Here is a 9,380-nt window from a genome sequence, read left to right as displayed (position 1 = left end):
CTAGCATTTTAGTTATACATATATATATTTATTAATCTTGTAATAATATAATAGTACAGGGTGTATTTTAAACATTTCAAAATACTAGGGTTTTAATCTCAATTTAAAATTTTTGAAATTTAAGACCTTTTAAATTAAAATTTTAAATATTAAAACTCTTGATTTAATAATTATCTTGAATTAAACTATTAATTTAAATTATTAAATCATAAGGGATTATTAAATCATAAAGGACAATTACCACTTAAACAATTAACTTATCCTAGTCCCTTTAATCCCTCTAAATTTCGAAAATCATGGGATGGGATAATTCAAAATTTTTAATTACCATATTTAACCATTAAAAGATAATTACAAGATATGAGATTATCCAAATCCCTAAAATTTAGGATCTTATCTTGGGGAGAAGGCTAATCTCGAAAATCCTAGGGTTTGCAAACCCTAGATTTCGAAATCTTGGGACTTAAAGAAAGGATTAGAAAAAACCCTCACCAAAATTTCACAATTTAAGGTTTAGGAACCCTAATCTCGAAAATCTTGCCTCCTAGGGTTTATTGGCTATAAACCCTAATATGTCAAGTTCATACAATTGTATAATACTAATTGAAAACAAATTAACCAAATTCTCTGATACCACTTATGGGTTTTGTACAAACAATCCTATGTGTGCATGCAACCCTAGATTTGGATCTATGTTTTTCTCTATTAGATACATAACATTATGAACACATGAAGAACCCTAGCATGTTCCTAGTATTTTAGAAATTCATATAGTAGGATAGATCACATACCTCTTGTTGTTATATTGCAATAACAACTCAAATCTTCAAACCCTAAGTCTTGAAAGCAAGTACCACAAGTGTAGTAACTCTAATGGCTCACAAACATCACAAGCAAATGGAGAGGCAGAGAGAGAGAAGAAAGGAGGTAGAAATCAGCTCTAGGAACCCTAGGGATCAAGTGGACGATTTCTATAGCCTTAGGGGTCTTTATATAGGGTAGAGATTAGGGTTTCAGTCCTTATCCTTATCTAGTTGCTTGCCCACCAAGTAACCAAAAGATAAGCCTTGAAATCCCTATCCTTGGACGATTTCAAGATTCCTTATCCCTTGAATTCGTCCAATCTATATCTAGGGTAACCATTTCCCTACTTTGCAACTATCATATAATTACAATTCAGCCCCTCTAGTTTAATTAATTACACTTGATCATAAAATTAATTCTTAATTAATTATTGACCAATATTAATTAAACAAATATGATTTCTCCTTTAATATATTATTCTTATAATATATTAATAAATCATAATAACCTCTTTCTCTATTTATTTCTCAAGTCAAGTTGCTTTGGTGAAGGCAACCCAAAAGGACCATGTACAACTGGGTCAAGTACTTACCAAATATGGCTACAGGCTTAGACACTAATCCAACAAAAGCAACATCAAAACAGCAGCCAACTAACCCCTATCTAAACTATTCTAAAAATCTACAAAATAAATGTGGCCTACATGGCCTTTACTTATTCAAACTCTTAGAGAAAAAAATAAAACTACAAGGAGTAAAATACCCCTAAAGACAATTACTTGATTTTGACTCGGTTTGGATTAACACCAACACTCCCCCTTTAATCCAAACTATTCCTGCTAACCTTCTTTCTTTCTATCACATACTTTGGTACTCAGCCTTTCTTTCTCAGGCAAACCACCGATCTGTTGGGTTTTTATTCAAAAATCTGGTTTCATAACCAGTAAAAAATTACAATGGAAGATTTAAAAAATGTTGAATAAAACTAAAACTATTTTACCCACCAAGGATCATTTTACAAGAGTTAGAAAGATTAAGACAACCATAGAAGGGAAAACATAACAACCTTTGAAGACTTTGATCCTCACAGGAGGTTGGAAATTGATGAAATATGGCATGAAACTCTAAAACAAGAGTTCTCTAGAAATATCCACCAAGCAAGAGTAAAACCATCAAAATCTACTAGTATACACTTGTGATTTGTTGTTCATAAGCCTTTGAAATATATCCCAAATATATGTTCAAAGGTGAAGCAACAAAGAGACTTTGGCTAACATCAAAATACAAGAGAATGGAGGAAAAGAAGAGTCTTCAAATTCCAAAATTTGGCAACCCCTTGGAGCCCCTCATGCTCACGGCTTTTCCTTTAAAAGAAGAGAGAAAACTTATGCAAAAACTTGTTTCAAATGTCTTCCACGTCCTTCCTTATATAATGACCAAAATGTGAAAGGGAGACAATAAAGCAAAAGTATGGACAACTTTGTTCTAAGCATGACATGAATTGATTAAACAATTCAAAAGAAGACCATGCTTGGTCTCCCCTTCATTTTTCGAAAAAGCTAGGCACAATAGAAGACAAAAGTTGTCTCATGACTAGTTTATATATACATGTTATCTATATAAAAGTCAATCATTTTTTTATAAAGAATTCCCAACATATATATATATATATATATATATATATATATATATATATATATAGTTATATATAGTTATATATAAATATCTCATTTTATATAAAACTATCTTTTATATAAATTGTAACTAGCTTATTTTATATAAAACTACCTTCTATATAAATTGAACTAGTCTATTAAGATATAAATATAACTTATAAATAATCATACTTTATAATATATTTCATAAATTGATATTTCTCCAATAAATATTATTTCGACAAATAATAAATTCTCAATTAGTAAAATATTATTTCCATGAAATAATAATTTTTCAATTAAAAACAAGTTTTGATATATTTATTAATGATCAAATTATATTAATAAATATACAATTGACGGTAACTTGCTATATGATGTGACTCTATAGGATCATATATTATTAACAATATCATTCTATAATGAGTCTTGGGCATACTAGATCTTTCACGATCTTGCTTACCGCCTTTGGTCTCGGTCTTCTCGCCATCGCTAAACTTTTCCGGAGACGGGCTTTAGCAGTCTTTGCTGGAATTTTTTGCTTTCTCGGGCCTTGCTTCTTTTCTTTCATCCTTGATTGCTGCTTGTTTCTTATTTCTTGCTTGCTAACATACAACAACCTTCTGCTCCTACGTATTTCTTCTAATCAATAGATGTGACCGACCATGCTACTTGCTTTCATTCATTCTCCTGATCACCAAATGTGGCCAGCCTTGGTGCTTTCTTTCATTTTTATTGTTTGCTTTCTTCCTATCGACCTGCTTGCTTGTTTTCTTCCTCGACAACTGTCGGCTGCCATCTCTAGGATCGAACCACCACAACCGGACCTTCATCTGTCAACACCATTGTGAGCCATTAACGCCACAACAGAACATGAACATATCACAACCAAGAACCGCCCTTGTTAGCTCTGATACCAAGTGTTGGAAATCAGCCTCCTGGGTCCCGAAATCACACTCTAAACAATCAAAACACCAATTTGTATTGACACTAGTAATATTACTTTCAAAGTAAAACTTCTTCTATTATATTATCATTCAAAACAACAACATATGTAAATAAATAACCAAACTTATCCTAAAAACTTGGAACGTCTGCCCACTAATAGTCTACTTAGTCAAAGCAACAAAACAAAAGTCAACTAACCCATATCTAAACTATTGTAAAAATCTCCAAAATAAATGTCACCTACATGACCTTTACTTATTCAAACTTTTAAAAAAAATAAAGAAAACTACAAGAATGACTAAAATACCCATAAATTTAATTATTTGATTTTGACTTGGTTTGGATTAACACCAACATATCCCATGTCGAGTGCAAGATAGAATAAGAAATGGTTATTTGTATTATAAAAAATGAATAAGTTAACGCTTACATTAAACAATCCTAATTCTTCCTAGTTGTAACTAAAAAGGTTTTAAACTTGCTTATATAAAAAAGAAGGGTCAAGTAGCTTGGTTCTATCAGATACATGTGCTTGCCTATGTTTTAAAGTTAAGATTTTCATATAAAAACCGGATTTTTAGTGGTTGGATCGGGCTGGTTGAACCAGATTTTTGGTAAACCAGCTGGTTTTTATTGATTTAAAAACAAAGAGTTTTTGAGCTGAGAAAACCAGTGACCGTTTTCCGGTTCAACCGGTTAGTTTGGTCTAGTTTTTAAAATCACGCATTTGCGTAATTCAATGTACTTGTGAACAGGGCCGAATTTAAGAGGGGGCAAGGTAGGCAGCCGCACATGGCCCAAAAAAAATAGGGCCTTAGATTTGGTCTTATTGTTTATTTAATATTTATATAAATAATAAATTGTTCAAAGAAAGGCATAAATTACTTATGGTCCAAACAGTAAGCGTCGCCCTTCAAGTGCGCGTATCCAAACTATTAGGGCTCGAATCCCTTCAAGCGTGCCTGTTCTTTTTAATTGTGTTAACTTTCTTTGTGTGCTTCTACTAAATTCTCGTGTTTTTATTTTTTATTTATTTATTATTATTATTATTATTTTTTGCATCCATTAAGAACAAAATTGCAAGATTTATCATGTAATATTTTAGTAAATCATTAAGTAATTTTGTAAAAGATTAATTACTTTATTTTTATTGACTTTTAATACACTATGCATCCATTTGTTTCACTAATTTATAATGACTTCCAAAAAGATAATGATAGTGACGAATTCTAGTTATCAATAGGGAATCGTTGAACGGATTGAAAGAAAAAAGTAGATTTTTGTCACATTTTACTAATGACCAAACTAACATTTAAAATCTTCATTTTACTAAAAAATTATATCTTTAGTGAAATTGTAGTATAAAATATCCGGTCCGGAACAGTTAGTCGGTACTCATTAAAATACTATGATTTTGCTATTTTTATTGCTATCAAGTTTATCGTTGTTTTATAAAAAAAAAAAAAAAACAGCTTATGTAATTTTATTCGTTCCACGTTAAGAACTAAGGGTTTTTTTTCCTCGGTTCGTCCAGGGCATTTGAATATTCAGGAGTCCCTGGCCCTGCTTGTGAAACATCATTTTTATAACCTTTTACCGTAATAAATCCATGTAGTTTTATGTAAAAGACGATCTTCTACAGAATCAAACATTTTTAATTAAGGCAGTTTTATGTGAAAGATCTTCTAAAGAATCAAAACATTTTTTAATTAAGGCTTTTGGTTAAGCAAAGTAACCCTAAAAACAACTAATAACGCCTGCTAACTCAATTTTACAGTAGACGCATAATTGTGGTATTAGGAAGCGTTAAATGTAAACCTCTTTAATTAGTTTACTCAGTGAACACATGTAAGCCAATAAAAAGCTTATTTCTTTTTGTTGGAGAATATTGTTATTAGAAGAAAAAGATTTGCTCATTTTTGAGCGTACGAAAAGATTTCCAAATCTTATATACAGAAACAAGACCAAATAAATAACCATGATACTATATTTGATATAGAATAAAGCTATATATCAACTGTCATAAAACTAGTTCATCTTGAAACGGATTCGAATATTGTTGATATCCTTTGTGAATTTGATGATGTGTTCCATTTTTCATTACCTAAAAACCTCAAATCCTGCAACTTTTCACACTTTCTCTTAGCTTTTCTTTAGGTGGGTTTCATATAGCTTTTGCACACCTCTCACTGTATCTATGTGGTAGATAGAATCTTTAGAGTGTGATTGATTTTATGCAAACAAGAAAAGACCCATGATATGTTGGTTTTTCTCTCATCATAATCGTGACAGAGAGCTTGTGGTTGAATAATTATGGCTAACCACCTTTTCCAAGGTCTAAATTCTCTAATCCAGCAACATGTCCAATTCTCATTGCGTTGTTTACAAGTGATCTTCTGAAAAAAAGGAATACTACACTGTTATCAAGATGACCCTCCAGTCCTCCACCCCTCTTAATTATTTAACCCTCTAATTCACTATGCTGTCTTCTCTCTCTATACTACTCTCTCTCATCATCATCATCTTAAATAAATAAACACCCATCTCCCTTCTTCCTCTCTCAAACATCTTTCTTTATATGTGTATACCGTAGTGTTTGAGTGTGTGCTTTTATGGTATTAGGGTATTTCATACTCCCGACTTTAATTCATGGCGGTTTAATAAAGGGCTTCCTGCAGATTTCTTTGGCATTCTGTCCACCTCCCTATTCATTGATCAAAGCTCACTATAGGAAAAACATAAAGTAACTATAGTGCGTGTGTGTGTCTATGTGTGTAATTAGGGTTTCGTTGTTTGATATGAAGAAAAACAAAGAATCTAACTCAAGATTTTTTCTTCTTCTCTCTCTCTCTCTGTTGCAACTAGTGGGTAATTTAGTCCGGGAGGTGGGCATACTGTCAACGGAGCTCTGTTGGTATCTCTTTGTAAAACCGTCTTGAATCTTTTCTCTATATTAGTCTCCAACAGTCGTTATACTATTCACCAAGAAAACGAACTGTTACATATCATGGCTACTGTGAGTTTTGTGTGTATGTGTGCTTTCTATGCTTTTGGTTTTGACTATTGGATATAGTTGAAGCCATTATGCTTTTTGCAGTACTGGGGTGATGATTCATTCCCAAAAGCAGAGATCTTTGTGTTGATCATCATCATCAAAAGCACAACACTTGCTTTTTACCGTAAGTCCTTCCCTTTGACCCTTTCAACTTCAAATCAAAACCCTAGTTTATATATATATATATATATATATATATATATATATATATATATATATATATATATATGTTTCTGATGGGAACTTGGTCTTCTGAACTGTTTTGTGCAAGTTATGTGTTTAGATCTTAAAATTATCTGATGCCTGTTTGATAAACGGCTGTGAAACATGGCGAGACTCATTACTAGTGTTTGTTGCAGATTCAAGTGTGGGATTCGAGTATATTTGTTTAAATATATGTCTTTGGGTTCTTAATATATTTTGGATTGCATTTGGAAGTTAAGATCTTTGTGTTAAATCATTGGAATATGTTTTTAATGCGTAGATTCTAGATATAAACATGTCGTGTCTGCCAGATATAAGGTGACTTCTGGTAACATGCATTATCTCTAGTAAATGATTACCATTTTGAATGTAGTTATCCATAATGGAAAACGCCAAAAGTAACAAGTTTGTTTTAGAAAATTCTAAAGCTTCATAATCATATACGTAAGTATATATATTAGATATAATCAGTCGATCGAAAGACATGGATGTTGTAGTTTGGTGTGGAGCATATGTTTAAGGTTTTTAGTGAATAATATGGGTGTTGTACTGCGTGCATTAAGAGTTGTAACCCTATAATGATTGGTAGGAAATTTAAGGTGAGAGATATTTAAGGATTGTAGTAGCATTAATGAAAAAGGAAGAAGATGGTGCAAAAGGGATGAAGAGGTGGAGGTACCACCAGCACCAGTTTTGTCAGTCAATTCATCATCATTCACTTGTATCAGTTGTTATGTGTTTGTGTGTATGTATATTCTTTTTGCTACTGTCACTCATCATTTAATGACTTCAATTTTTCTACGACATCAAAAATCAAAGAGTTGTATTATAGTATTAATTACGTGGTTGGTAGATTTATTTACAATAAATGTTATTAAAAAGGATTACCTAACAAGTAGACAACAAGTAACAATCAACAAAATTGTTTTATTTTTTATTATTATTTTACGATAACGCTCCCTGGAGCCTCCTACATTGATTGTAATCAATCATATATCCACATGATCACTTTTTCATTATCGTTGGTCGAACGGCCTACCTTAAAAAAGTTTTCTACGAAAAAATATCATATATATAAAGTTGTTACGCCTTCCATGTAGTTTGTTATTTTGCTGTACGTGTTAGTTCGAAGTCTTTGCACCCCTCTCTCTCTCTCTCTCTCTCTCTCTCTCTCTCTCTCTCTCTCTCTCTCAATATGCATAAGAATGAAGTTCTCGTGGAAATGGAGATTGATTAAATGTCTAGGGATCTTATGGATAATTATGTTGGGATTCTCAGCACAACAGGCGTGCATCAACTTCCAAGCCGACATGGTGATTAGATCTTTGTTTATCGATCTAATCTTTGGTAAAAGGTAAATTCGTGTTTTTAGGGACGGATTAAGCTTGGTTGAATAGTGATGGAATTTCGTTAAGATATTGGTGTCTTAATTCATTCATTTAGGTGGGCGTGGGGATGTCAAGAGCTTGGCAACGGTGATGTGAAAAATGATGTGGCATGGAAACACTACATTTTGCATACGAAGGTTTTATGTCTTCCTTGGTAAAATCTTGTTTTTTCTCTTTCTTTGTCATTGTGTTGGAGAAGGCGACCGAAGTGGAGTTCGACACCCCTCTATATGACTCCCTCCACTCTTACGGTTGCTACCAAATAAGGGAAGGTGGTGTATATGATGAGCTTCAAGATGCTTTTTGACATGACTTATCGGACACTATCAAGGTTTTTGTGGGTGCGATTCTTTTTGCGATTCATGTTCTAGAGATTTCTGCCCTGCATTTAAAGAGGAAGTTGCAAAACAAGATGATGATGTTGTTGGAGATGGATATGTACATGTTTTAATACATCGATTAGCTATGAGCTAAATAACTATTGGAACCGAATCGAACTAGAATAGAAATTCAAGGGGAACTGGAAGTTGGGTTAAGTTCTTACCGTCATAATTTTTTTGTACGAGCTCAGAATGAATTGATATTTTCTAGGCATTTAGTCATTGGTTTTGGCTACATTTTAGGTTCTAAAAACATCTTAATTGGTTAAGAATTAGATGAATTTCTGTTTTTAGGGTTGGTTTTATTTTGTGTAAAAATTTTACTCATCTTTAAATAGCTATATAACTTTTTTCATACAAGTTTGGAATGCGTTGATTTTTAAACATGCAGCTTGTTCAGTCGATTTAGCATTATGTTTATTTGCTAATATAACAAACGACCATTTCTTTGTCTAAGATGTTATTTTGATGATTATTTAAATTATTCGTGTAGATGATAAATATGATGAAAACGTTATATTATAAAAGTTGATGAAAATTGTAAGATTGAAAGGTGAAATACAAATGTGTTGGACAAAAGGGACAATGTTATGCGCAAAAATCATGTTGTGGGATAGATTGACATTACCTAAGTGTTTTGTTTTGGTTGCTCATTACTCCGATTCAGGCGATTGAACGAGATGTGGAAATAAGATAGACCTACAACTTTCATGTCCTGGGCTATAACCAATTCCATCGTTATCATTGCGGAAATCAGAACTGAAGTTGGATTACAAAGGCTATGGAATCCGAAAATCACATGCAAAACCCAAAATCCTACATTGTTGTCATTCCAAAAAACTATATCGCCCGCTTTAAAACCCATTCAACCATACCATGTCATTGCAAAATCTAAACCTACACACATACATTCCTTTATCACGTAAATCTCACCATGTATTTTTTTT

At 32.4% G+C, this 9,380-nt stretch overlaps 1 long non-coding RNA gene across 2 annotated transcripts; it reads left to right on the top strand.

Annotated features, from left to right (window-relative positions):
- The first annotated feature begins 5,675 nt into the window (after positions 1–5,675).
- LOC145070075 (uncharacterized) lies at positions 5,676–8,766 on the top strand. 2 transcript variants are annotated; one of them, XR_013689820.1, is made up of 4 exons: positions 5,823–6,422; positions 6,504–6,585; positions 7,944–8,019; positions 8,109–8,766. It is a non-coding gene; the product is annotated as an uncharacterized LOC145070075 (long non-coding RNA). The 2 variants fall into 2 exon arrangements; XR_013689821.1 differs by having other exon boundaries at positions 5,676–6,585; positions 7,255–8,766.
- The last annotated feature ends 614 nt before the right edge of the window (positions 8,767–9,380 follow it).

This window comes from Lactuca serriola, chromosome 8 (assembly GCF_051521515.1).
Source record: "Lactuca serriola cultivar US96UC23 chromosome 8, Lser_US96UC23_V15, whole genome shotgun sequence".
Classification (NCBI taxonomy): domain Eukaryota; kingdom Viridiplantae; phylum Streptophyta; class Magnoliopsida; order Asterales; family Asteraceae; genus Lactuca; species Lactuca serriola.
The sequence above is the reverse complement of the archived record's forward strand: the minus strand, read 5'-3'. Positions and strand labels throughout refer to the sequence as shown.